The sequence below is a fragment of the Corvus moneduloides genome, chromosome 1 (genome assembly GCF_009650955.1).
Source record: "Corvus moneduloides isolate bCorMon1 chromosome 1, bCorMon1.pri, whole genome shotgun sequence".
Lineage (NCBI taxonomy): Eukaryota > Metazoa > Chordata > Aves > Passeriformes > Corvidae > Corvus > Corvus moneduloides.
Window position 1 is genome coordinate 144,782,631 of NC_045476.1, and position 27,321 is coordinate 144,809,951.

The following is a 27,321-nucleotide window of genomic DNA, read 5'->3' on the forward strand; positions in this document are numbered from 1 at the left end:
TGGCAGGGGGGTTGCAACTAGGTTATCTTTAAGATCTCTTTTTCAACCCAAACCATTCTGTGATTCTGTGATTTTATAATGAGGAGTGCTGAGACTCATGTCCATAACAGAGTGTTGTTCACAGGCTTTTAGAAAGTGGTTGGCCCTAGAAACTCTCAGGCCACATGGAAGGAACTGCAAGCACTCTCGTTCTGCGAAGCTATAGGTTTGTGTTCTCCATTGCTCCCACTCCTCCTTTCCCTTTGCTGCCCATTATCATGAATCCAGTGCACCTTTGTGCAGTAGCATTCTTCATAAGAGAAGTCAAGATGTGTGGCAGAACACAGCTGCATAGATTTAATTATGTTATTCTGTCACCACACTTCAGTCAAACTGAGGGAAACTGGGCATTAGGCAAACCCATTGATTTCAAATATTATTTGGAGGATGATTTTTTGAACCATAAAGAATTTTATTAACTTCTGCCATTCCTACAAAAGCATTATAATTCAGTGCACATCACTCAGCTAAGAAAATAATATTGCATCTCTATGGCAACCTACAATGAACAACAACATATTGACCATCTCCAAAGATACAGGGAATTGCATCATTCCTGTATCATAATGGCTTCTACTTAGAGCATGTCTTGTGCTTATAAATCTTCAGGATTAAAAAATAAAATAAAACTAAGAATTATGAATCATCAAGCTTCCAACAAAATGTTTGATGCAAGAAGCATTAATTTTACTTGCTGTAGCTCCTCCTTTGCACAAAAGAAGTGTAACTTCATTCCTGCTGCCAATATTTCTCTACACAATTCCCAAGGAAAATAGAAAGTCAACGACACTATGTGCAGTCTTGATGAAAGCATGAAAATAAGGCCAGCTGCTTCTCTGCCTCTTTCATGTCTGATCATTTACACTGTTCACATCTCCTCAGCTGTTACAACACTGCACCATCACATCGGATGTTCCTTTATTCCTCAGAGCTTAGCTCAACAAAAGGAAGAAAGTATGCATTTCAAAAAATGGGATAGGTCTGGTACAAACTAGGAAAAACCACAGAGGACACTGTAAAGGAAAAGGTTGCAGAGCATGAGTGGGGCACAAAGACGAATTGTGGGGAAATGTGGCTGCTCTGCTGGAGAAGGGCAGCATGCAGAAAGAAGAGCAGGCAGAGAGCAACACGCTGGGAAAGGCAGACACTGATAACATAGCAGTGGAAATCCACCTCCAAAGTCCTTTAAATGCTTTTCAGAAGGTTCATGGCAGGCTTACAGTGGAGAGGTGCTCACTGATTCTCTCATAATAACGTCTTTCAACAATATTGGGACTCTGGCCAGACATGATGACACTGTGGTCACTTTGCCTGATTGTAAAATTGTAGCCTTGTTAAAGGCAGCACAGTTTTCTCCAGCTCTTTGCACAAGCACCTCAATAATGCTTCAAGCTTTAGGGCATAATTCCCTGCCAAATAATAAAAGCTAGAAAGACTCCATCTTGTTGAACAGATTATTCCACTTCTGGCTATTTCACGGTTTTTCTAATTTCTCAGAAGCGTATCAACCCAGGAGAGATGGTGCTGGAATAGGAAGACTGCAATTTGTGTGTATAGCATGTTCCCTCCCCTTTCCTATCATTTCTGCATAGGAAAAGTCAGAGGTTCTGGCCACGTTTAAAATGTTATGCTGCAGAATGCTCCCCAGCAAAATCAAGAGGCAAAGAGCATCAAATGATACTTTTAAAAAAACACTTGGCAATGCTGAAAAGTAATCACATATAGTATAATTATGTGCCTTCAAATCCATATCCATGACACAGTACTTGTTACTGCATCCAGTCAGCAGAGCACAGAAGGAGCCTCTGGAGCTGGCACCAGCAGCAGGCAGAGCCACAGGCAGCTCAGCCCCGCCAGCACCAACACTGCCAGACAACTGAGGAGAAAAGCTCTGTATTAAAATTCAGGAAAACTTCTGCTCTGTATCAGTTTGATTTGATAGTTGATTTAACTTCTTTGTGCTCACCCAGCATTCAGTGGCTCAGTTTTGTATTCCACATTCTCAGAGAGCAGATGACCTACTTTTCTTATATTATTATTCCTGGTTTCAGCAGCCTGCCTCCCCAGGAGCGGAGGAGGAGTGCTGGTGGTGTGTTTGTGGAGATATACAGCTGGGACTTGGTTGGTGAGTGATTTGGAGAGAAAAGGGGTAGAGCTTTCAGTATGGTTTCATGGGAGGTGAAAATATATTCAGCTTGCAACACCACACCCTGCACTGGGGAAGTCTGTTTACAGAGAGGTTTGATACAAAAATGAGCAAGATGTAAAGTAAGTAAACTTCCTGATAGAGATGGGGTGGAGGAGAATGTGTGAAGGGTGGGAGGAGTGGAGTGAGGGGTGGCAAGTGGGGAAGGTGGTTTGACCATGGGTGGCCAGGAGGAAGATGCACAGGTAAGGCCAGTGCTTCCAGAGCCCCTTACAGAGCCCCTGATTGTTTACAGGGAATGGGGTTTTTGACCCCAGAGAACAGCAGAGACCCCCAAAAACAACAGAGAGAGGTTGTTTTTGGAGAAAGGACATAAGGAGGGATGATGGCAAATGTGTTAAGTGAAAGGGGGAAAGGATGGGATAAGAAAGAAAGGGACAATATGCCTGAAAATTAAATTTTTGCCAGTGTAGGAAGATGAGTAGTTCAAATTCTCCTCCTATGCAAATGAGCAATCCTTGCTGATTTTGGGTAAACATGACTCTTAACAGGACCTGTGCTTGAAGGCCTGTTGTAGCTGAGACCTTTTTGCATGAGAGCAAGGCTTCATCCCACCTGAACGAAAGATGCAGTCAAAATTGTCTTGTAGGATCCAAAAACCCAAACCCAGGAACTGCCTCCAAAACACAGATCACATGCTAGCAGGTGAGAAATGTCTTAGGTAAAGGCAGGACTTTTGCAGTCAGAGAGCAGCATCAGGAGGTTAGACAAGGGAAGGAGGAGACTTGGGAACATATCTCAGACAGAAAGCAAAATAAAGCATATTTAGGATGAAGAGCTGTCTGGGATAGGAGCAGGGCCTGGGAGCAGGAGCAATAAAACTGACCTCTGTTTCAGCCTCTATTCCTACTTCATTTGGGAGAAAACAAACCATATGTATGTTCTTTTCAAGTAAACATTTGCATCAAATGCTTAAATCCATCATTTTAGTTGCCTGATGGAGCAGAGCCCAAATAGCAGCCAACTTTATTGGCCAAAGCAAACAATAAATTATTCTTCTTCGTAGTGCATCTGCACAGCCTTTCCCACAGCCCTTCGGGCAGCCTAGGGAAAGGCTTTTGCTGCTGCTGTAAGTGAAGCAAGGTGCTTGCAACCAGCCCCAGAGTCAGCCAGGTATAGAAGTCAGGGCTTTGCCCTGGATCAGGAAAAGCTCATGACCTGCAGGATGCTGTGTATTCCCTGATGGCCATCAGTTCCTTTCCTGTGTTTTCGATATTTGCACATTGAAATGCATTGGCATTCATGAGATTTGATGAAAATAATTCCATCTAATACAGCATCATCAATGGTAAAGAACACTTCTCTGTAAAGGTCTAGTTTGACACTCCAGCTTAGCTTTTCCAATACAGCTACAGAAAGTGTCTGAAAAATTATATAAGCAATTGTAATTGAAAGATCCTTAGTCTAACACTTTCTTCCAACACTGGTCTCTTAGAGCATGGGCAGGTCAGTAGGTCCTGACAGAAAGCAGTAGTTAAATATGTATCACCTCACACATTTTATGTACAACTTCTTGAGCTGATTACAGCTATTAGAAAAACACAAAATAATGATACACATAGCAATGGCAAAACCTTGTCTGAATGTTTTCCTTCTCTCAGAAATGGCTTTTCTAGGTCTCAAAGCAAGAAATCAAATTATGTTATTGCTGGAGAGCAGGGAGAGAGAATGCTTGGAGCAAGACAAAGGGTAAATGGCCATTTGTTTCCATGCCATCCACTGAGCAGGTGGAAAACCCAAAATATCCACTGAAGCGGAAAGGCAAGAGATGTATTGTGTCTCTACTTTATTGTTTAAATACTTTCATGCTAATGAACCCCAGACGACAAGCAGTGCAGATAATTCAAGAGTGAATTGATTGCTTATGACCCTTCAACACTGGGGAGGCATCAGCACTGCTCTCTGAAAAGCTCACCATAAGTTGCAGTCTCCAGAGACCAATAAACACTTTGGCAAAATTTAAGATAAGACATTTCACATAATTAACAGGCAGAGAAAATGTCACCAGCTTCTCACCTACCCAGAAATTTGTCACGAACAGTCAGTTTCATGTCTTGATTTACTGAAGAGAGGTCCAAAAAATGTATTAAGGAATTCTGTATTTCTGTCCCCCCACAGGAAAACTACGTGTTAAGAAACCAGAGGACAGCATCTTTGACTAACCACAATTGCAAAGCAGTCATTGATTTAGGTTCTGCACAGGAGCAACTGTGGCTGCTCGCTGTTTATCATCCTGCAAGGAGCTGATGTCTGTTGCCCTGAGCTACAAAGAAAGGCCAATGAGAATTAATTTGACATCAAAAGAAGAAGAACCAAGCCATATAAGCCTTCATCAAAGGAGTAAAGCAGACGTGTAATTGGGTGCTCAGAGTGAGTTAGGTTTCTGCTCACTCACCACAACGCTGCAGTGGATGGATCTGCTCATGTGCACAGCCCTGGAGCGACCAGCACAGGGGGGTTCCTATCCTTATTTCCTTATTTCTCCCCAGACAGAAGCAATACAACCCTCGCGGTGTCTACACTGCTATTCGTGGCTCAACTTCCTTAAGGTTCCTAATCAGTGGCAATAATTAGTGTGAACACTAAAAGCCCCTCAGTGGGAATAAAGGGACAACCCCACATCTCCTAGCACAGAGCAGAAGCTCATTATCTTGCATGAATTCTCCATAAATTGTGGAAGCATATTCAGCATATGGCCTTGTTCTGCTTTTCTCCCCAAACAGAGAGCAAAAACCATATATTTTTGTTGATAATTTTCTCATATAAATCTGATTGGAAGTAAGAATGTTTTTTTAATGGACTGTGTATTCTGCATCTGTGTTTCATGCATTAAAGAGAAAATTCAATCATTTCAGTGTAATTGTTTTATTTACACCAGTTTAACCAGAAAATAAATGGCTACAACAATCTTCTTCTGAGTAAGAAATTATGCAGTTCACACCAGGAGGGTAATCAGCAATGAAAAAAGTTATATTTTCCTGACAAAGCTGGGAATTCATAAATGCTCCCATGATGGGCAAGAAACCAAACATTGAAATTGCCTCAAGTCACTTCACATGACAAAATAACAATATTTTATTCATCTTTCCCTTTGTCTTTTCACTTCAAACAAGTGCAGGCCAGACGATTAACTTGCACTCAAAAGCCTGGCCTCAGAAACAGAAGAGTCTTCACTCCAAATAAGCCCAGCACCGGGAGATCTCAGGGATGCATGTCAGTTCTCTTTTAGGGTTTGAAGTAGAAAAATTGCTGAAGGAGCTCAATGAGAGGGAATCTGAATGTCAGTTGTGTCTTGTCATTTGATAAATTTGATAAAAGAAGGATTTGATTAGACACCACATAATAACAGTTTGTCTAATTAATATGCTCAGGAGGAAGCAAGCATGGCCAGAGCAGCACTGAGAGATGCCCGATCCCCGTAGCTGTGGTGACTTGTTCTCAACCCAGCCCCTCATTTCCGTACTGCCCTTAGAGCGCGTACCCTACAACTCCCTCGCTTTTCAAATTACCTTCCAAAACAGCCACTAAGTAGGTGCTGATGTCTAATGCTGCAAACCCTTCCTGTGACTTTGGAATGGCACCTAAGCATTTCCTGGGATGCACCAAAGGGAATCCAGGCCGGGCAAGAGGGAGAATTCCAGAACCAGAGTTCTGGGGATAGCTCCATGATCATATTTGACTTAGTATAGAGGTATGAGGAATATTCTCTTCTGGGCCTTTTCTTGTTTTTTCTAGATATTATGTCATCTACCTAGGAAGGACCTGTGCAAAGAAGCAGGGATTAACTAAAATAACCTACTCAGATATGTTTAATAGTGTGGCCACCCAATAAGAGACTCCTTTTGTTGGAGGCCAGGATGTGGTTCTGCAAGAATGAAGAAGGCCAGAAACATGCAGCTGCCTGTGGGAATGGTGGAAACAGCAAAAAAGGACACTGTCACCTCCTGTGATACCTGTGTTGAACATCCTGCACTGCAAGAGGACAATTCCTCAAAAGCAGCAGCTGTCCAATTGGCACTACTGAGGCTCCAGCATGAGGTGAACATTGTCCCACAGATGGGAAGATGCAATGGCCAGGCCAGCACAGAGGCACACCATCATGATGCAGGCATGTACATGATCCCTGAGCCCCAGTGCTTTCCAGTGCCTTTCTCAAGGAAGTCTGATTGATCTACTTTCACCTTTCAGATAACAGCTTCTAACAAGAAGCCAGAGAAATCAATATAAGTTTCTCAGTCGTATCTCTGGAGTAGCTGTAAAACTAATTCAGCAGTATTACAACCTTGAAAATCCACCTTATCTGAAGTGGGATGGGTTATATCCAACACTTTAATGACTTTGGACATTTCCTTAGTACAGCAGAGAGCAGTACTGCAGAATAGAGCTAGCTCAGGGATGCATGTACTGTCAGTGCCTCACAGCTATAAAAAGGTTTCCATCTGCTTTGTTAAAATAAGGTTGTTTACTTAAAATGCCTTTGAAACAGAGACGAGGAGTAGTACAAATTGCTCTAGAAAGGAGCACTGCTATTTAAAATAAATCTGGATGGAAATAAAGGTGATGACAAATGCTAGTGATTACACTGGAACCATGCAGACAGGTGGAACTGTGATGGTTTTGATGTCCCTGCAAAGAGCAGTTTTCAGGCCAGAATTTTTTTGCATCCACAGACCAAGAAATAGCTTTATGACTTATTTTAATTATTATTCTTCAATGGTAGGATATTGAAATCATGGCCCAGACAGGACCTGGAAGGAAAGCACAGAGTGGCTGTGGGAACTCGGGCTGTACATGGACACTTTATCTGTCATGGCAGCCTAAAGAAAAATGGAGTGCTGAGGGGTCCCACCAATGCAGACTGCTGCCCCAAAATTGGTCAGTCTGCGTTTTCAAAGCTATCTTTTCAATGAAAGTGAATAAGCATTGATTTTTTTAAGATGACAGATATCCCAAATCAGAGAAGCTTTGCAAGACTTTAAACCTGTCCCTTGCACTAGGCCTGGCTGAAGGGCTTAGTTGGGTCAACAAATGGAAGGTCACTTATATGGTCCAGGCAGTCAAAACACGCAGTATTGAAGCCAAGGAGCTCCTGTGTGCAGTTGTGCAGAAGCCCTTCCCCCCACTGCCTGTGGCTGAGCATGGAAAACAAGTTGCTAGTAGCTAAAGATTGGGTTATGCACTCCCTGAACCTCTCAAAAGCACCTTTGTACCATGACCCCATCTGCATGAAATGTGTAGGAGCTTACAGGGTTTTCATATCTATACATCCAGATATCAAAATGTGTTTTAAAAAGTGAACCATTGCCACACTGTAATTAATATCCTTATTAGTGAAATGGCACAGGAATGAATACTGATGAAATTGCAGTGGCCATGCACATATCTCTCACAGGAGGTGCCACTGCACTCTGTATTATGAGGTGCAAGATACACAAATTTACAAAACCAGCACCCTGCCCTCGGGAGCACTTATCAAAAGGCTTTAAAGAAGAATCTAGGAAAGTATTAAATATAAAAAACTCAAAAAATGTTCTGAAGTGTCTTTGCTGTTCTACTGCTACATTTGCCATGCTACATATCCAGCTTGTTTCATACTTAGGCAAAGTAGATTAATCAGTAGGGCTGCAAAGAAAACATTGCTAATTGAAAGATAAATAGACTCCAGAGAAACTCCTCCAGGAAAGAGCTGACAAAATAGGAAATAGCAGCATAGGAGTAACACAACACTTCAAGAATAAAAATAACAGAAGCATCAACAGTGTTGTAATAAAAACAAACATATCCAAACATTACGTGAACCACACAACCGTTCAGAAGTCATCATTATTTCATCTATTTAGGAAAAACTAAGATGTAAGCATGCAATGCCTATCTGCAGGGAAGCAAACTCAATTCTAAACTAATTTTAGCAGAGGAGCATGATACACATCAAATTTCAGATCTGCAACAGTTAAATCAAGAAAAAACAGTTAGGGGTAATTACAGAAAGTGACGGATTCACTGCAAGGTTGTTTCTTTTACATTCTCTCTCTCTCCTGTTCTCCTCCAAACAGGAACATAGCACCTTAGCTTATTTTCTCCAGACACTGATATTTTCATTCTTAAGCTTCAAATCCTGTCAGTGGTTTTTGCACACACCTTGTTAGTTAACAGACCTGTCCACATGATGAAAGATGCTGTTCAATATTTTGCTGACTTAGAATTATTGTCTCACGTCAATGGGGTGAAGCACGCAGCTTCACCTCGCTCCGTGCTTTGTGTGGCAGCAGAGAAGGACGTCATGGCTTTCTCAGAACAGGACACCTTCAGTCCTGTGGTGCTTTCTGCACATTGCTGATGCTGTACAAGAGGAGTTGTGATTCCTCACAAGGCTCCCAGCAGCACACCCATGGGCAAGGATCCTGTAATCTGGATGATAATCAGAGAGGTTCAGCACCTCATCAAAAAGTAACTTTTTAAACTGTATCTTAAGGAACATATGACAAACATCCAACACTGCATTTTTCACGAGTCAGCTAAAGAGATGAGCTAGAATAGTGTTCTCTGCCAATTTTCAAGTTTCCAGCACCTGCTACGGAAACAGAAAGATTGTTCATAAAACATCTGTGAAAGAAAACTCAGCTTGAAGTCAGAGATGTCTTCTTTCCTCACCAATATTTCTGCAGCTATGGCTTTGGGATGTACTCACACTTCAGAAAGAGCATCTACTCTCACAACAGGAGTAAACGTGCAAATAAAATAAAAAATAACTGATAAAGAGATTGGATGAGGAAATGAAAGTGACCCATTAGATTAATGACTGATTACAGCATCTATAGCTTAGAGAGGCTCACAGATGTAAAGCCAGGGTACTCAGCAGTGTTTGCCAGTGGGCATTGTTTGAAAGTAATGCAGGATGTGGTCACCCTTCCTTCTTGTCAGCCGCAGAGTGCTACAAAAAGTGAGGACTTACTACTGCAGAAGAAAGACACTCAATTAAGCAGATACAGAGTTAAAATTTAGTGATGTTAATTATAAACATGTAAACATTTGCAGTAGCAGTATCCTTCATTTCTCCTCCTCTGCATAGACAGATGTACATATCCACACACACATTTACCTATAGAGGGAAGCAAGAGATGCGATCACATGGTAGAATATGCAAATGTATAGACATAATTAGTGTGTAAATATATTAATTACTTGAAATTTAGAAATGTAAACTGTATGACTGAAAGGGACCAACTTAGCAAGTCTGCTACTTTGCACTGCAGCTTTTATCTTGCAGAAATCCTTGTTGCATTGTTAACAGTTTGGGCAGCTTGCTCTGATACTCACCAACATGCCTCTAATGTCTACTTAATTTACAACAGCTCATACACAGATGGTCTTGGGCGGGCCTTGTCCTTTCCCAAATAATTGTTGTTCACTGTGACCACTGGTCTATTTATGGACAGCATCAGTGTCTCTGTCACCTCCTGGTCTCAATGTGACTGAGCATTCGACTTGGTTCCCTCTATAGGTAAATGTGTGTGGATATACGATCTGTCTGAGGACATGAATCCAAAATGATTGTTTAGTTGCTTGGTTTTCTTGTTCCTGAGGTGGAAAACAATTTCCTCTGCAGACAGTTCAGAACTAAGGGTGAGCTTTATCACTGTCACCAAGCAGTGCCTGGACTCTTATATCACGCTGCAGGCTGGAATCTCTGGCCAGATTGCATCTCCCACCCACCTGAGTGGAATCATGCAGATGTCAAAGGATACCTCCCTCCAGCAGAAATTGAATATTTTTTTCATAATTCAAATAAAATCCTGACTAGAGAGGTCTTCCATCTAACTTCATAGATAAAAATAGTATTTTAAACTCTGTTAACAGCATCCCCTAGTAGCCATGTTGCAGAGCTACTTGTGCATTGGGGAAGCAGACAGCAAAGAGTTTTGGCTACAGTTACGCCAAAACATTTACTTCTTTGACTAAAGTGATCTCCTCCTGCCTGTTCATACATCAGTTAACTAATAAATACCCTCTTTGTTTTCTTCTCTTTGTCATATGTTGATAGCTTTGTTAGCTTCTTTTACCTCTTTGTCTATAAGATGATCAAAAAGAAATAAGTCAGGAGAGATGGGGAGTTCTGCTTCAAGAAAAGAATTACTTGAACTTGACTTTGTGGAAAAAAAACTTAGCTAAAGAGGACATGCTGTGAGGAAGCTTGATAGGGTTCTACCAAAGATTGATGCTTCTGAAAATTACTGAAAGCAACGAAAAATTAGATTCTCCGGTTTTATAGGTGCTTTCACAATCCAGTTTTTGAGATCAAAAATACTTCTAAAAACTAAAGCAGATGATACGCAGTTCCCCAGGCAGCACTGGGTGGAAATGATTCGTACCCGCTCCAGACACTTACAGCACCGTGGTCTGGTGCTGGGCTGACACCCATCTTCCCTCATCCCCTCCAGAACCTTCCCTCATTCCCTCATTGCTGGCTGCTGCATGGATGGGAAACAACATTTCTCTGTCAGCTTTGTCTCAGGTAGACACCCAGCCCTGGCCCCGAGGTGGGTGGGAGCGAGCCTGCCCTGGAGCCTGCATGCCCTCCAGAATGTGCACTGCGAGACCACTCTTGCTGCCAGCCAAGCGAGAAGGCACTCCGTGACAGACTGAAGATGCACTCACTGCGGTCAATTAAATCCTTCTGAGGCTTTGTTCCCATGCTGGGAAGAGGCACCATTTTTATCTGATAGATCTGCTTTATCCTGCTGTTTTCTCTCTGGTCTCAGCCTGGCTTCCAGTGAAATCAGCAGTGACACGTGCTCTTCTCCCTGGAAGCAGGATGCTCAAAGTGTTATGCAAACCATTTGGCTACACTGGCACTGTGCTGCTCAGAAGCTATTTACAGAGACAGAAAAGGTAAGACAAAGGTATGGAGGGCTACAAACATAGCTCTAGTTTATTAAAAACTACAAGCACTTTTTTCTGCTTGGTGCTGCACACTATATAAAAAGAGATGCCACTTCTCAGGTGTGATTATGAAAAGGTGAAAATTCAGGGTTGCAACTCTTTTCATCAGCAGGTCTCCAACACACTCTCAGGAGTGACTACACACTGTCAATTACTTTTAAAACATGAAATGTAAGAGCTTCTCTTGTCCCCATCGTGAACTCCTGGGAAGAGATTTCCCCTTGCTGATTTACGGCGTGGTCTTGGACAGATATGCTTCTACTGACCTATTTTGACCAGACAAATTTGTCATTCCTGAAGTCATTCTGCATTTCTGCAAATCAGTTGGCAAATCTTTGGATAGATGGCACAGAGGGTAAGCACCCAAGCAGCGAATTGTGGGGCCATGGACATTTGTGCTGGAACACCGCAACCTCTGTAGTCCTCCTGCAGCTGCAATAGCTGAACTGCAAACAGCAGAGCCAGAGCGCAGCCTTGTGCTTCGTGCTCTGCCCCTCTCTCTGCTCTGTGTGTATTCACCTCCAGTTGTCCTCTTCTTCAGAAACAATGTCAAAATCAACACAACAGCCTGAGATCTACCAGCAGAATAGTGCATGGTTTTCCCCTATCCTCACCCCTTATCCACTTTATACCCCTTCTCAAATGGCACTTGATGCTTTTTTTTCTTTCAACTTAATTTTCAGGGTTTTTTCTTTAGAAAAGATTCTCTCTAAATAAAGATTCATGACAGGAAAAAAGGATTACATCTTTGTGTTGCTAAAGCAAAGTTTTAGTTATGTTATATGCCAGGTATATTCTTTAATAATGCCAGGTATCTTCTTTCTGATTTTGCTCAGTCAATAGGTACAAAAAATTTTCTGTTTATATTAGGAATGTATTTTTACTTGTAGAACAGAAGCCCAGTCCCATACTGGTAGTGGCACTGATGTAGTGATTTAAAAAAGAGAGAGTAACAAAAATAATTAAATGCTACAAAAAGCTAAAAATCTGTAACACATTTTCTGTAACACGTACCGGTAGCAGCTCAAAGCCTGACTGAACTGATGAATTGGTCCCTTCCATTAATTTAGGTAAATTTAAGCAACAATGTTAAGAAGGACATTATGGAATTTTGCCAGTCACAGAGATTGGTAAAAACTATATGCCCATAAAGCCATTATTAACTGTTCTTTCTACAATTACATTTCATCCTTTGTGTGGAAAAAGGATGCATTTCTGACATGTAAAAACATAATTTTGTGTACAAGCAGAGAAATCTTTGCCTAGCAGAATAAATTACAATATTGTTTAATTGCTGTAAAAATCAAATTATATGTAGCAATAATTGTATACAGCCATCCAGCAAACACAGGTACAGAGCAAAGTAAATAAGTAAAATAGCCTGAGAACATTCAGGAGCTGTTGGTGTCACAAAATGCCATTTCACTTAGTGTGTTACCGTCTGTGGCATTAATTACTGAGCTCTGCTTGGGAAAATCTTGAAAGAATATAAATTGCCTTTTTTTTGAGGAAAACAAATAATCATTATCAAAGATAATTCATTCCCTCTCTCATGGCTGCAGTGGCTGCTCATTAAAAATAGCAACCAAAATCAAACAATGGAAGGCATCAGCAGAAGTCCTTCACTGTGGCTACATGGGCAGCAGGGAGCCAGCACTGGGGATGCCCACACAAGCAGGGTGTTGAGGGGAGGGTGAGAAAAGCCGTCTCTGGGGACCTGAAGTATCACAGCTGCATTTCTGAAATCCTCCAAATCACACACTGCATTTTAATAAAAACTACTCATTTCCTTAAACAAAACGAAAAACAGTAATCCACTATACCATTAACACCAACACTTTCCTCCTAACTTCAAGAGATGCGTGCTGGCATAGGCTCAGACTTTTTTCTGTTAAATTGCAGATATTTCATCTCAAAATAAAGTTATGCAACCACATTTTGTACCTCTGATCAGGACCAACTGCTAGACTGACTCCCGTATTACACAGGAACAAGATGTTCTGTCAAAACTATTAATACCAAATCTTTCAGGAAAAGGTGGACTATTTTGGCAGCAAATCCTCATTTCCAGTGGAGAATAGTCCAAAAGGAAGTCAAAGATCCGGGCTCTGAATGCAAAACAAGGAGCACTTGTAAACAGTCTAGACATATTTCCATGCAATGGGGCATTTTTAAAACTTTTTCTTCCTTCTCTCATGTATAATCTCATAAACAGCAGTCAGTTAAAAGCTTAATACAAAGAATGTAAGTCTTTTCGAAAAATGTTCCTTACTTAACTAAAGCCAAGAGCTGGGTGCTTTTTAAGCAAAGCAAATTGTGTTACAGCACCCTGCAGGCACCGAGGCTGCTCCGGCTTCTCCCCGGGAGCTGGACCCTCCTGCCACCCACAGCTGGGGAGCAGGCGCCTGGCCCTGCCACACCAACAAACCCACTCTGCACAGCTGCCCATACCAGACTCTGGGCTTCAAAGCAGTGATTTCTCATGAGCTGAGATGGAGCTGGAGATCAGGATGAGGTGATATATTGGAAAAAGGGACATTGGCAGGTGTTACACCACCACAGAGATTTTTCTGAGCAGTTTAAAGCTCAACCCATGCTTTGACCTTTTAGGCTGCAGGGTGAATCTAATGGCTCTTTCCCCTCTGGCTGGACCACCATTCACCTCAGCTCTGCCAGGTCATTTCTCCTGGACTGGGAAGAGTACAATGCCCCTCTTGATAAAAGGAAGTTCAAGCTGATGAAGTCTCCATAGCAAACACCTGTACTTGATTTCTACGTCAAGGGGAGAGGGCAGTCGTGTGTTGCATTTGAACACAACAGCAGAGCTCAGTGTGGGGCATGAACTGTGAGGGAGCTTGTTCAGGCCCTTGTGCAGCCAGCCCCCAGCCACGTCCCCCAGTCCCCAGCAGGGGCTCATCTCTCCATGGGTCTCTCAGCCTGCAAGCACATCACAGCTGGCACAGAGGTTGCAAAATAGTGAGATGTTCTGGACACAAATGAAGAAAGATAATTTCTTCTGGTTTCCTTGATCTCCAGCATCGCTAAAGAATAATAAATCCTTAGCATAAAGGAAAATTAATGTAGAGAAAGTAGCTTGTTTTCTGTTTGAAACATCTGTCCATTATGAAGGTATGGCCGCCCATCTGAAGGAGCCAGCAAGGCCATGTTGCAGGTAACCACTGCTCAGGCAGACACAGAAAGTGGCAGATGCTGTTTGCTGGCTTGGACAAGTTCTTAAAGACAAAATAAACACAAGGATTCTTGGTTTTGAGTATTACATCACCAAGTCACCATCCAAGAAAACAATGAACAGAAGCTTTTAAGAACTACACTGAGCAAGACTCACGTGTGTTGTGGTTTAGCCCCAGCTGGTAACTCAGCCCCACACACTGCTTGCTCATTCACCTGGTGGGATAGGGAAGAGGATTGGAAGAATAAAAGTGAGAACACTCATGGATTGAGATAAAGACAGCTTAAATGGAAAGCAAAAGCCACATGCACAACCAAATCAAAACAAGGCATTCATTCACAAGTGATTTCCATGGACAGGCAGGTGTTCAGCCATCCCCAGGAAAGCAGGGCTTCATCGCAGGTAATGGGGGACTCAAGAAGACAAATACCATCACTCTGAACATCCTCCCCTTCCTCCTTCTTCCCCCAGCTTTATATGATGAGCATGGTGCCATATGCTGTGGGATATCCCTCTGGTCAGCTGGGGTCGGCTGTCAGATATATGATATTCTCATATTGTCTAGTGCATACTACACACATAAATTGTAATCTGGCTCTATAACCAATGAAGAGAGCCTGCTCACTAGAGCTGTTTTGAATACAGCACTTTCTTAGCACTCCCATTTCCAGCTGATATCCTGCACAGCACTTTTCCATGGTACCATGCCCAGCACATTGCCAGGACACCACAGGAAGATTGGCCACAAACATACATGCTCCACCAGCAGCACAACTCAGCATCCTCCCACCAGTGGCATGTTCATTAGGCCTGAAAACCACTCATTCCAGTGCATGAGTACTGCAGACCTTGAAAAAATGTCTCTTCTTAGGTCTTAGTATTTAGCAAATTCTTCTCACTAGTTGGTTATCTCTTCATCAAACAAAAGCTTTATTCCTGCTGTTGACAATCATAATTGAAACAGAAGAGAGTTGTAACTAATCGAGCCTTGTTCCATGGGTGGGTGTAAAAGCAATTTGTTTAATTCATTTTGGAAGTCACAGAAGCAAAGCATTAAAGCTCATTTTACAACATTTATATAATTGTAATATTTGAAAAGCTATTCTCCTTTTAATTTCTCGAGATTCAGTTGAGCCATTTGCACTCCCAGCTGGCAGGAGCACAGCAGCAGTACCAGCACAGCAGTGGCACACTGGGGCTGGGGCAGAGCAGTGCACCTTCCAGCACCTCTGCAGGAGCTGTCCAGGGGTACACAAGACCTGCCCCCTCAGCCCTACCAGGGACACTGAGGAGGATCTCTCAACACAGGAGAAGGAAAAAGATGTGCCAAGGAGCTTGCCAGAACATTGTTTGTCTCCATCTGCTCTTCCAGCAGTGGTCAATGTGGGACCTCCCCAGGCTCAGACATAACCACGAAACATCATTCTGGCCCTTGAGAACTCTTCTATTTTTGTCCCCATGGCATTAAGCTGCCCATCCCATCCCATCCAATCCCATCCCATCCCATCCCATCCCATCCCATCTCCCAGTTATGCCTCATCAGCAGCCAAAGGCTGCACCAACTCTCCTATCCTTGCTGGCTCTCTGACTTAGTTGCACCCATCCCTCCCTCCATCTCTTCTGCTCATCCTCCCCTTCACAAACCCCTCCAAGCTCCTCATTTCCTCTGAAAATATAATTCTTCAGCCTCCTGCGCATCCTTGCGATGTCTGTCAAGATCAAGTTGGATGGGGCCCTGAGCAACCTCCCCTAGTGGTGGTAGGGTTGGAACTGATTGGTCTTTAAGATCCCTTCCAACCCAAACCATACTATGATTCTGTGATTTCCCCTCTTTTGCCAACAGGAGTCAGCAACTGAAACCTCATCACAGAGGCTGGGAAAATACCAACAATTCACATCATGCCTTCCACTGCTGCACGGACAGCATTTACACATGGCTATGGATTTCCATCTGTTGCAATGACAAGGAAAGCTAGAGAAGGATTTCACACTAGGGAGGGAGAAGAAAAAGAGGCAGATAGTAAGTTCATGAAGCTACAGTGGCATATCAAGTCAGAAGCCCAGTACCAGATGTCTAGAGAAAATGCAGGCACTGAAATCACGAAGCAGCATGGCTCAGAGGACAAGCTTCCACCCACACCCAGCAGCCAGTGTTAGGAATGAGTGTTTGGCTTTCTGCCACCTTTACCCTTTACTTTCCATTTTAATTTTCACCTTTCACAAGCTGTTCTTCAAATAAGATCATTCAGGATTATGCAATGGTTTACCTGTGCCTAGGGACACACAGTCTGGATGGCAGAAGACATGCCAGGAAACACCAGCTCACCCACTGAGCAGCACAACTCTGCTGCAGCCCTCTTTGTGTAGCACACAGGTTCTCCTGTTCCAGTCCAAGCTGCCTTCTCCTCTACTGGGGAATGTTAACCAGCTTAAGGACATTCAGTAGCACTGTCTTCAGCTTTCATACAACACACCTGGCAAATACCGAGCAGTGCTGTGTTGTCACTTATCACACCTTTCACAATGCTCTGGACATATCACAGCAGAAAATTAGGAAAAGCATACTCTGTGACCATGAGGGCTTTAAAATCAAATGTACATGGACTTGCACACAGATACAGTTTCTAATTCAACACCCAGTCTTCTACAGTTGTGCCTTTGTGCTGTCCACATTGTGCAATGAGTTTGTGCAGAGCCCACGCTCAGGCCTGGCCCATCTCCACCATCTATGCTGTAGTGTGGAAAAGGCAGGGAATTACAGCCCAGCACAGCAAATGATGTGTTGCAGAGTTTGTTTCTTTGGCTGGTGGCAGGAAAGGAAACATGCACCAAGCACCCTCTTCCTTCCTCTCTGGGACAAACTCGCAGCCCTGAACATGTAGGTAAAACCACTGATCAAAGAGAAGCTTTTAGTCTTTCTACATAAGCCAGTCCTTTTGCAGCTACTCCTGACTCCTAGAATCACTGGTGCTGGTGGGCACCACTGCTGGAAGCCTCAACTCCACCCCTCTGTCCCTATGAAGACAGGCTGAGGCAGTTGGGGTTGTTCAACCAGGAGAAGAGAAGGCTCCGGGGAGACCTTAGAGCACCTTCCAGTGTCTAAAAGGGGCTTAGAAGAAAGATGGGAACAAACTTTTTAGCAGGGCCTCTTGTGATAGGACAAGGGCTATTGGTTTTGAAGTAAAAGAGAATAGATTCAGACTATATAGATAAAGAAGAAAATGTTATGATCAGGGTGGTGAGGCACTGGAACAGGTTGGTCAGGGAGGTGGTAGATGCCTCATCCCAGGAAACATTCAAGATCAGGTTGGACCAGGCTCTTAGCAACCCTAACTAGTTGAAGATGTTCCTGCCCGTGGCAACAGGGTTCAACTAAATGACATTTAGAGGTCTCTTCCAACCCAAAATCATTCTATGATTCTGTGACCTGAAGAGGCAAAGGCCATGCTGACCTAGAGGCAGGACTCCAGACTTCCTCCCCTGCAGCTACAGACCACAGAAGCAGTGAGGTTTCTTGTCTCAGGGCAGGCTGCATGCCCTAGTGCGTCAGAAACCTGCTTGAGGACTATCAAACCTCATTGCACGGAACATGGGAGGCATGTTTATATGGGAAGTGCATGTGCATTGTTCTGGTCCCAAGGCATGGAGCCTGGAAACACAGCTGACTGCCAGGGAAATAGATCAGGAAAGATGTACTGTCTTATCAAACTGCTTATCTTAATTCAGGCAAAGCTCTCCCAGAACTTGTCTTAATTTTATTTGGTGTTTCTCCAACCAAAGATATTGTGAGTGAGCTAATTTGGAATTAACACAAAATACTAGTAAATATGCTGCAAAGGGAAAAGCAGATGTGGCAGAGGTAGAGGAACATTTAGATACTGCTAGGCAGCAGTTTCCAAGGAAGATCCTATACCTGAGGTGAGGTCCGTGACATGCGCTCACACAAAAGCCCTGTCACGGTCCTGCAGAGAGTTTCCATTGAGCTCTGTGTATGTCTGTGTATGTGTATATATATATACATATACAGGTCCAAAATCATGTTGGATTTCTGTCAGCACCAGTTTGCAGATTCCTGTTGCCCTGCAAGGAGGTGTTTGGTGAATGACTCATTCCTAAGTTTTCTACTTCTCCCCGAATAAACATTTCAAACTGCTTTCCCCAGGAGCCAGTTTAGTGCTTTCAGACATGAATCCTGTTTAATTTTGACCCACCTTTTCATCTTTTTATTATTCTTTCAGTAGAGTAATGCAATAGCTACTGGTTATTGTGTGAAAATTTGACTTTACAATCCTTGAAATGTTTGGTTTTAATTACAATTAAAGATGCAGAGGAAAATGGAACTCCAGTCCCTTTGGCCACTCCTTGTGGCTTATTTCACTGCCATTAATCACTACACACTGTTTACAATTTCTCAGCCAATTTTCAATCAACTAGAAACTGCAAACTGCTCACATAAAAGCCAGTTTGAATTACTTCTGCAAGTGAGATTTCCTCACATGCCCAGCCAAGCTCAGCTCTTATATAACCCAGCTGAGACTGGTGGATTTATCCTAAGGATGAATTTAAACAAGTGAATCAAATTCCAGAGACTCTGACAAATCCCCAAAATCTGGCATCACTGGGTGCAGGATGGGCTGCCAAGGCTTGGCAGCACGAACACACGTGCGGGCAGCTGCCTGTGCTGTCTGTGGCTCATTAACCGGGCTGCAGCCATAGCTGGCTGTGACAAATGTGGCACCTCATCTCCTTTTGGTCACTCTCCCTCTGATGGGGCAGCTGCCCCGGGCGCTGCTGGCACTGCTGCCCTGGACATTGCTCGCACTGCTGCCCCACACCTTCGCAGAGCCTGGACGGTTGCGCTGCTGCAGATGTAGGAGAGAAGGGCCACACCTGCTTCCTGGCATGCCCAGAGGGCTGGTTGTCTTCCTCTCTCTGCCAAAAGAAGTCAGACCCTTAACCAGATGCTTGCCTGTGGTAGAACCTGCTTTGACAATTCTACTCAGGACTCTTGCTGCTCGCAATATTCTTCCATACTCTCCCCATTGTCCCTCCCAATATTTGGCTTGCAATGTAAAGTAGGGCTACTATATCAACATAATTTTCAAGATAATTCTTTTACATCTTGGAAAATGAAGTTCCATGGAAGGATGGAAGATCCAACACTGCTCATGAGGCTGTATGTATAGAACTGTTGTTTCCATGGGGTGGATGCTGTGAGACATATTTTCAGGGCTTCATTTTCCAGGACTGGTTTTGAGGGAGTTTTGGCTAATTTTACAGAGTCTTTGTTCTGCCCCAGTCTCCTTCCTCCTCCAAAAAAGGCACACACCCCCTTCAAGCCCACATTTACATACCTGCTCATGAAGACGCCAACTGGATCAGTACCTCCCTGCCCACTCTGAAGCAGCCCTCAAGCAAGGTATCCAGCTTCTTGATGTTGGTGCTATTCCTTTTTACCTGGGGTCCTTATGCAGCAATCTTCTTTCCAAAAGTCTTTAAATATTGCTTGCCTTCTGTTGGTCTCTCTCAGCCTTCTTCCTCACCATTTGTGGCTGACCTTCATCTGAACGTGTTAGGGAAGGTCTCAGTAGCATGATGATTTACATCTGGAAGGTATCTAAAGGTTCCTCTACCTCTGCCACAGCAGCTTTTCCCTTTGCAGCATATTTACTAGTATGTTGTATTAATTCCATGTTTGCTTTTTGTAGCTGTGATAAATTTACTATGATGAATTCACATCATTTCTCTTCACCATTACCTTAGCTTTTGTCTTGAGGCATTTTCTGAAGTGAATTTAAAGGTGGGAAGCAGATAACAACTTCATACTGCTGTAACAATATTTAGGAGACACTCACAAATTAAGACTAAGGATTGAAAGTACCCAGCTCAGTGTTCCCTAGAGAAAAGCTTCCTCAAAAATTAAGCCCTAAGATCCCTTAAAGTCAATAGTGAGATTGTCAGAACTGATCATAATCCATCTTCCTCAATATTTTCAAATCTATTTACAAAATGGTTAATCCAGTTCTAAAGCATTTCTTCAAAGCACGTAAATATTATCACCATCATAGACATTATAAATTTTTTATGAAATCTCTCTTGAGCACAAAGGGAATATATGGGACACTGAAGGATTAAGTAATTAACCTCAGATCATGAAACTCACCAGGACTCGACCCCTTCTTTCCTGTTAATAAATGATTAAATCTAATGTGGAGGGACTACTGATTTTGTTAATGAAAAATATCTCCCAGTAAGTCAGAGAATCCTTCATCATCTCTCTTCCTGTTTGGGGAAGTTTATTTATTTATTCTGTATTTTTTTATACAGTATCAAAGTATTGTGCTAAATTCTCTCTAATTTTACTTGGAAAATAATTGTTATAGTTCTCCACTTCTGCTTGATGGACTTTCACATTAATCCTTCACCTGATTTTTTTTCCTTTTTATCTGTTAAAGACAGAGACCAAAGTGCAATTAAAAAAACTCAGATTCTAATATAATTTAAGCAATGTAAATACAGAGTAACTACACAGCTGGTCATAAGCAAGAACAAAATTTGCCCAGTTTTAGGAATTCTAATATTTTTGTCCTCTGTGATGAGTAAAAAGTGACAAAGACACCTTTGTCATATGATATGAGTAACGCTTCACTATCTGGGCACTCAAAAGACTGATGTGTTACAGTACAGTTAGAACGTGTAGAAAGATTCAATAAATACAGCTCCAAAGGGAATTAAGGATAGGAGAGAAAAAAAACAAGAATCAGTTACCGCAAGAGATTGAGCATCAGAACATTTAATTTCAGCATTTCTAGGATGTAATATCTCATTTTTTTAATTTAAACTTCACCTGACTTCATTCAAAATGGCAATTTTCACCTGAAATTTTACTTCTAAATTATGGCATGGAAAAAAAGAATTTAATTTTTGACTGAGTGATGTAGTTCAAATCAGTCCAAAGTGATCTTTCAGTTTTCCCTTCTAGTAAAAAACTAGGGGGAAAAATTCTCTATAAATTGGAAAGGAATTACATATTCCAGCCGGTAGGCTTTTGGGTTTTGTTGGGGTGAGGTGGAAGGCAGCAGACCCAAAACAATAAATCCATCATTTACCAAAATGCTCAGGTCCTGAAACAACTTGTGCCTCTTTCTTTTGTTTCGGGAAGGCCCTTTGTGTGGCTGAACACAGACCATTTATTTCTCACTTACCCTTCTGCAAGGACTGGTCCTCTCAGCCCATCTGCAGTGACAGCCGCAGGCATGGCAGCTCTGGACACCACAACCCCCACACAGGCAGCCCACCAGGCCACCAAATCTGCACTTCATCTCCTCCAGAAGCCTGTGGGATCAGACTGTCACATGGGTCTTGGATCCAGCCATGAATCGCTCACTGCTTCTGTTTGAAGACTACACAGGTGCGAAGGGACAAGACCTACCTGGACCTGCCCTGGAAGCACCATCTTTCACCAGCTCAATAGCCCAGGAACTTCAGGTAAATCCTCCGAGCACTTCTTCCTTGGCTTTCTTCCTTGGCAGTCAGTTTAATTACTCCTCCCTGTCCATGGCTTTTCTTCCTTTTCTTCTCCCTCTCAAGCCAGATATTTCCCTCCCACAAAATCCAGCTACCTCCATACCTATCCCTGATCCCTTCCTTCCAACAGAGTACCCACCAGACAACTGTCCCCAAGTCTCAGATTTTATTTTAGTTTTGCTTTTTAAGCTTGTATATGGCAAAAGTTACCTCTTTTCCCGCAGAGGAGAGGACAGGATGGCCACTTTTCACTCAAGCAGAGTACGAGAATTCAAAGGCGCATGGGTGCAGGAGTGTCTGCTGACACCACATCCTGGTTTCAGCTCTTGCATAAGCAAAACCAGAGACAGGGCTCTGCAGCCATGTTCACTGCCCAAAATGGGGTTTGGCTGCCTGTGCTGATGGACAGCTGCGATGTGGTGCATCTGTAACCTGGGATCAGCTCTGGGGAAAGAGGTGCATGACAAGGGGCTGAATGACCCTCTTGGGAATTCCACTCCCTCACCTGGGGGCTGCACAGGCACTCAGTCCTGGTCCCTGCCTGCGCCATGCCACTTGCCTGCCTGGGTGCCTCACTGACCTGGGCCCATAGGCTCAGCATCCCATCTGCTTTGGGCCCAGACAAGCCCTTGGCCTTGCCTGTGTCCAGACAAGCCTCTATAAAATCTTAAAATTCATACACCAATCACACCAAATTAAAACACATAGACAAGTCTCCCTGGTAACTGTATATAAAACAATTACTAGAGATACCTCTAGCCATGCTTCTATATCTAGAAGCAGCAGTTTGTTTCACTTAGGTTTGTTTAATCCAATCACGAGCATATTAGGAATAAGCAAAATAAAGAAAAAAATGTAACTGGGAAGGTGGTAGAAGCAAACATTCTTCAGGAAAAAAATTGCATGTGGGGAGAGATCACATCACCAGAGAGTCTTCTATTAGAAAAATATATAAGATTGAGCAAGTCTTAGTCCCATGCAATTTTTTTAAAAGATGCACTCATTACATATCATTACACAACTCACAATTAGAATAAAAATGTTTCCAAAGTCTAATTCCTTCCTTGCATAAGTGACCTACTTCAATCAGTTTATTTACTTGTTGAAAAAGTACCTGCCATCTTAGAACATTTCCTATTGCTCTCTTCTTATGGGAGGATCACTCTAAGGATCACAAGTGTTTTTCTAAATTAACATGCTGTAATCTGCTAGCTTTTTAAAATTCATATACTACATTAGGCCTTATTAGATAAGAAATCTGTCTTCTTCCCACCATGTTCATCCTGCCAATGAGTATCATCCCTGACACTTTATGATAAATCAGGGTTAGACATAAGGTTAAGCAGTATTCCACTGAAACTGCATCAGGAAGTTTAGCCCAGCAACATCTAATTAATAAGATCAAATACAATGCAGGATACCTGGGATATAACATCCTGGTTAAATACAATCTGGGATCTCACTACCAATTTCTGTTTAATGGTATCTAACAAGACCCATGAGAAAGAAACTCTCCATAACAAGAGGCAAATAATCTTCCTGTAGGCTGGAGCAATTGGTTTGAGTTGGTAATTAAGTTATTTCCTACTTATTGTTTGGCAGAGTGTTTTGGGATATTTGAACAGTAAATAACTCCACTGTTACTGCTTTCATTGTTAACATGGCATTTTTCTTGTGAGTATTGGGAGGCAACAAACAAACATTGACAAATAAAGCTGCAACAGAAACCCAAAGCAGATTGTGGTACTGGGGAGGCAGCTGAAGTGCAGAAAAAATTATGATTATTTCTGATAGCATTGTGGTTTTGGTGGGGGTTTTTTTATATATTTTTATTTAATTAAATGGCTGCAATTCCAGGAATAAATCTTAAAAGACTGATATTAACCTCCAAGGCTGTGAAACCCATCCACAACTCTTCAGCTGGATTTCAGGTCAGTGGACACTCCAGATTTAATGGCTATTCTTGACACTACAAATAACAGGCACAGATAATCTGCGTTCCTGAAAAAGTAGATTGTGTAGTCTGGCATCTAGCAGCTGAAATTTTCTGGGATAATTTTGAAAAGCCAACCCTAGTCAACCTGCAAAAAAGTTCATGCAGGGATGCAGGGGCTGGGGCCCAGGGTGGCAGGCACTGCTCCCAGGACGCTGTCCATGGCCTTGGCTGGAGGCACACAATGGGCCCACCAGTACATGCTGGGAATAGACTGCATGGGGTCTCCCATATCAGTGTATCCTTCCACTTACCCACAGATGCCTTTTTTAAATCACTCTCCTGACTGAGTCAAGGAAATGGGAGCACACACTGGGGCTGTAACAGTACATTTGCTTTTGGTACATTTGCAAATATGCATTTGTGCTGGAAAAATGCCTTGTTTACATTATAAGGAGCACTCCCTTAATGAAGCACTTTCTTAAAATATGTCCTTGTACTGACATGTAACTTTAAGCTCTCTCATTTCCTCACTTTAATTACTTTGTCTTAAGGAGCTTTGCTTGCAGGAATTATATTGGAGCCCTTGACTACAATATTACCAAACTCAAAGTCTGTGTTTCATAGCCACATTTTCTTTGGGCATTGGAGAAGCATCACTGCAGTTTGCAGCAACAGACACATGCCATGACTTCTACAGCACTACAAGTGTTTTTCTGCCCCTTCTTAGCTCAGCTTCTCTGTTCCATTCAGTTCCCCTCTGCCCTCCCCTTCACCTCATTGCTATACTACTTGGCTGCTCCCCTGCTAAAGCATCTCTCTACAGATCTCTCATTTTCATGAAAATAATTTCTGGTAGCATATTAAAGTCTGCCTTTAAGTCAGGCACCTCCATGGAGTGTGATGTGAGATGTTGTGAGAAAAAGCAGCAAGATAAATAATCAGAAAGATTATGAGGAACAGCTGAGGGAGCTGAGTTTGTTTAGTGTTGAGAAGAGGAGGCTCGGGGGGACTTCATCATTCTCCACAACTCCCTGAAAGGCGGTCGTAGTGAGATGGGGTTCAGTCTCTTCTGCCATGCCTGCAGTGACAGCATGAGAGAAAATGGCCCTAAATTAAGACAGGGGAGATTCAGATTAGATACTAGAAAAAAAAGTTTCACTGTTAGGGTGGTCAGGCATTGGAATAGGTTGCTCACGGAGATGGTGGAGTCACCATCCCTGGAGGTGATCCAGAGGCATCTGGATCTGGCTCTGGGTAATGCGGTTTAGTGGTTTAGGGGTTACAGTGGTAGTGCTGGGTGGGCAGCTGAAGTGGATGATCCTAAACTCTTCCAACATTGATGATTCTGTGATTCACTGCTAGCATCAGCATGAACTCTTTGCTGTGGTATTATGCACTGGCACTTCTGAAAACTCAGCTGTGCAACCTAACCTCTGCCCATCCTCCTCCACATCCCTTGGTGTGGGAATTAATGGCAGAGATTATGAAAGGAGCCATGGCAAAACTTAAAGTCTGTGGAGACGTGATACCAAACTGCACAGAACTGTGATCCACCACTGCTCCTGCAGTGTGAGTGAGGGCAGCCCAATGCCTGTCTGTCTGCAGCACCTCCTCCCTTCCTCCCCAATGAGCACAGCCTCATTTATGGAGGCAGTGGGGAAGGAGAAGACTTAGGATATTCTGCTCTCCTGGCCCTGTAGCACAAGCCATGTTGTTGCCAGCAGCTGCTGGGCAGGGAGGACAGTAGCTCCGAAGGTCCCAAGAGGACAGTGGGTGACCAATGCTGAGGCTGTGGTCCTGCAGCCTTTGGGTAAGGGGTGATAGAGAGAAGTAGTACCAGCGCCTCCAAAACTGTCTTGCCTGGTGCCTTCCATCCCAGAGGTAGGCAGAAGCACATAACAGCAAGAAACAGGGTGGAAGTGGGGCAAGAAAGGAGAACAGAAAAGAACCCCATCACTTTTCCACACATGCGGCCACCTCACTAATCCTTCTCATCCAAATGCTCTTGTCTAATTGAGGAGCTTGTTGGTATAAGCATACCTTTCTCTTTTTCTCTGTATTACTTTTTTCTTTGTCCTCACACCATTATCATTAAGCATCTGGAGGCTTTCTAACTCTTATGGGTACAAATCCCACCACTTGGTACAACCAGTAGACTACCCCCAGCTAAGGAACTCCAGCTGCTGCATTTTTACACAAATATGTCCTTCCTGGAATGTGTTTCACAAACATGGCATCTTACTGTTCTGTAAATATGGCTGTGAGCAGCAGCGAGGCAGTTCCCGCCGCTTGCGCGCCGCCCCTCTCGGCCGGGCGTTCGCTGTGTTAGCCTTTTAAAAAGAAAAATGAGGGAAAATTCAGCAGCATAATTACTGAGAGAGGTACCATCAACCAAGGAGCACAGATAATAGAGATGAGGGGGTGGATGAGATTCAAATTATGACCCTCACTTCATTGGAGAGGTAAGTTTTTCTGTTTGATGTAATTCAACAAGTTAAAGATTTTCAGTACAGAGCAAAGTATTCTAAATAATATGATCCTCTCAGCAAAACTTAAAAAAATAAGAAAATGAAGGAAAAAAAGGTTCTCATCAAAGTGTTCATTGATATAGCAAAACCAGTTTTTAAAAATAAATAAAACTAGCAGTTCAGTGGAGAATTATTTATTATCTCTATCATTCACACTCCCACTGGTGCTATCACCAAGTGAAAGTACAGGTGGAATAATAAATATATAAATCTATTTAATAAAAATAAATAAAATAAAATCTATAATATTATAATAAATAATAGTATATAAAAGGAAATGGGCTCACATTCTATGATGGGACAACAGTTGTTAAGGTTTTTCAGTCATGTTTCAATGTCAAAAATGCACAGACTTCTGCTTCACCAGTTATAATGCCACAAAGCTGTAATTAATATATTCCAACTGTATATCTGCAAAGGTACAGCTAAGGCAGAAAAATGTATTTAAGTCATACAAAATCTGGACAGAGTATATTCATTCTTATCAGTATTTAATGAAATATAAATCAGGTCATTAAAACAACTAGCAGCCCATTCTATCCTGGCATTGTTCTGTTTCTTTTTAAGTATTTGAAAGACAACATACTCCTTAAAACACATTTTTTTTTTAAAGAAATAAAAGCCAAACTCTAATTTCTTAGCTGCCTTGACATGGTGATGACAGCTCTATAAACTGGTGTAATTATAGAAAACTGAGTTCTGATGTTTGATTTTGAACATACCATTGCAAAGAAATATTATGGAACAATCTTTGAAAGCTCCCTTGCCGTGGCTGGGGGCCGTGTGCTTACTATGATGTTACCCCACAAAGCCACCAAAGATCAAACCCAAGGATGTTCCTGGGGCTGTCATTGAGAGGGGTAGTCAGACCCCACCTTGCTGAAGGAGCCTTTGGGCTGCAGACACACAGATGCCATTGGTGTGGAAACCCTCCCCAGCCAGGCTGGGTGTGCAG

The 27,321-nt window shown here is 42.7% G+C and overlaps 1 long non-coding RNA gene across 1 annotated transcript; it reads left to right on the forward strand.

Annotated features, from left to right (window-relative positions):
• Window positions 1-2,167: 2,167 nt before the first annotated feature.
• LOC116450137 lies at window positions 2,168-5,078 on the forward strand. The gene is made up of 3 exons (XR_004242701.1): window positions 2,168-2,307; window positions 2,737-2,890; window positions 4,364-5,078. It is a non-coding gene; the product is annotated as an uncharacterized LOC116450137 (long non-coding RNA).
• The last annotated feature ends 22,243 nt before the right edge of the window (window positions 5,079-27,321 follow it).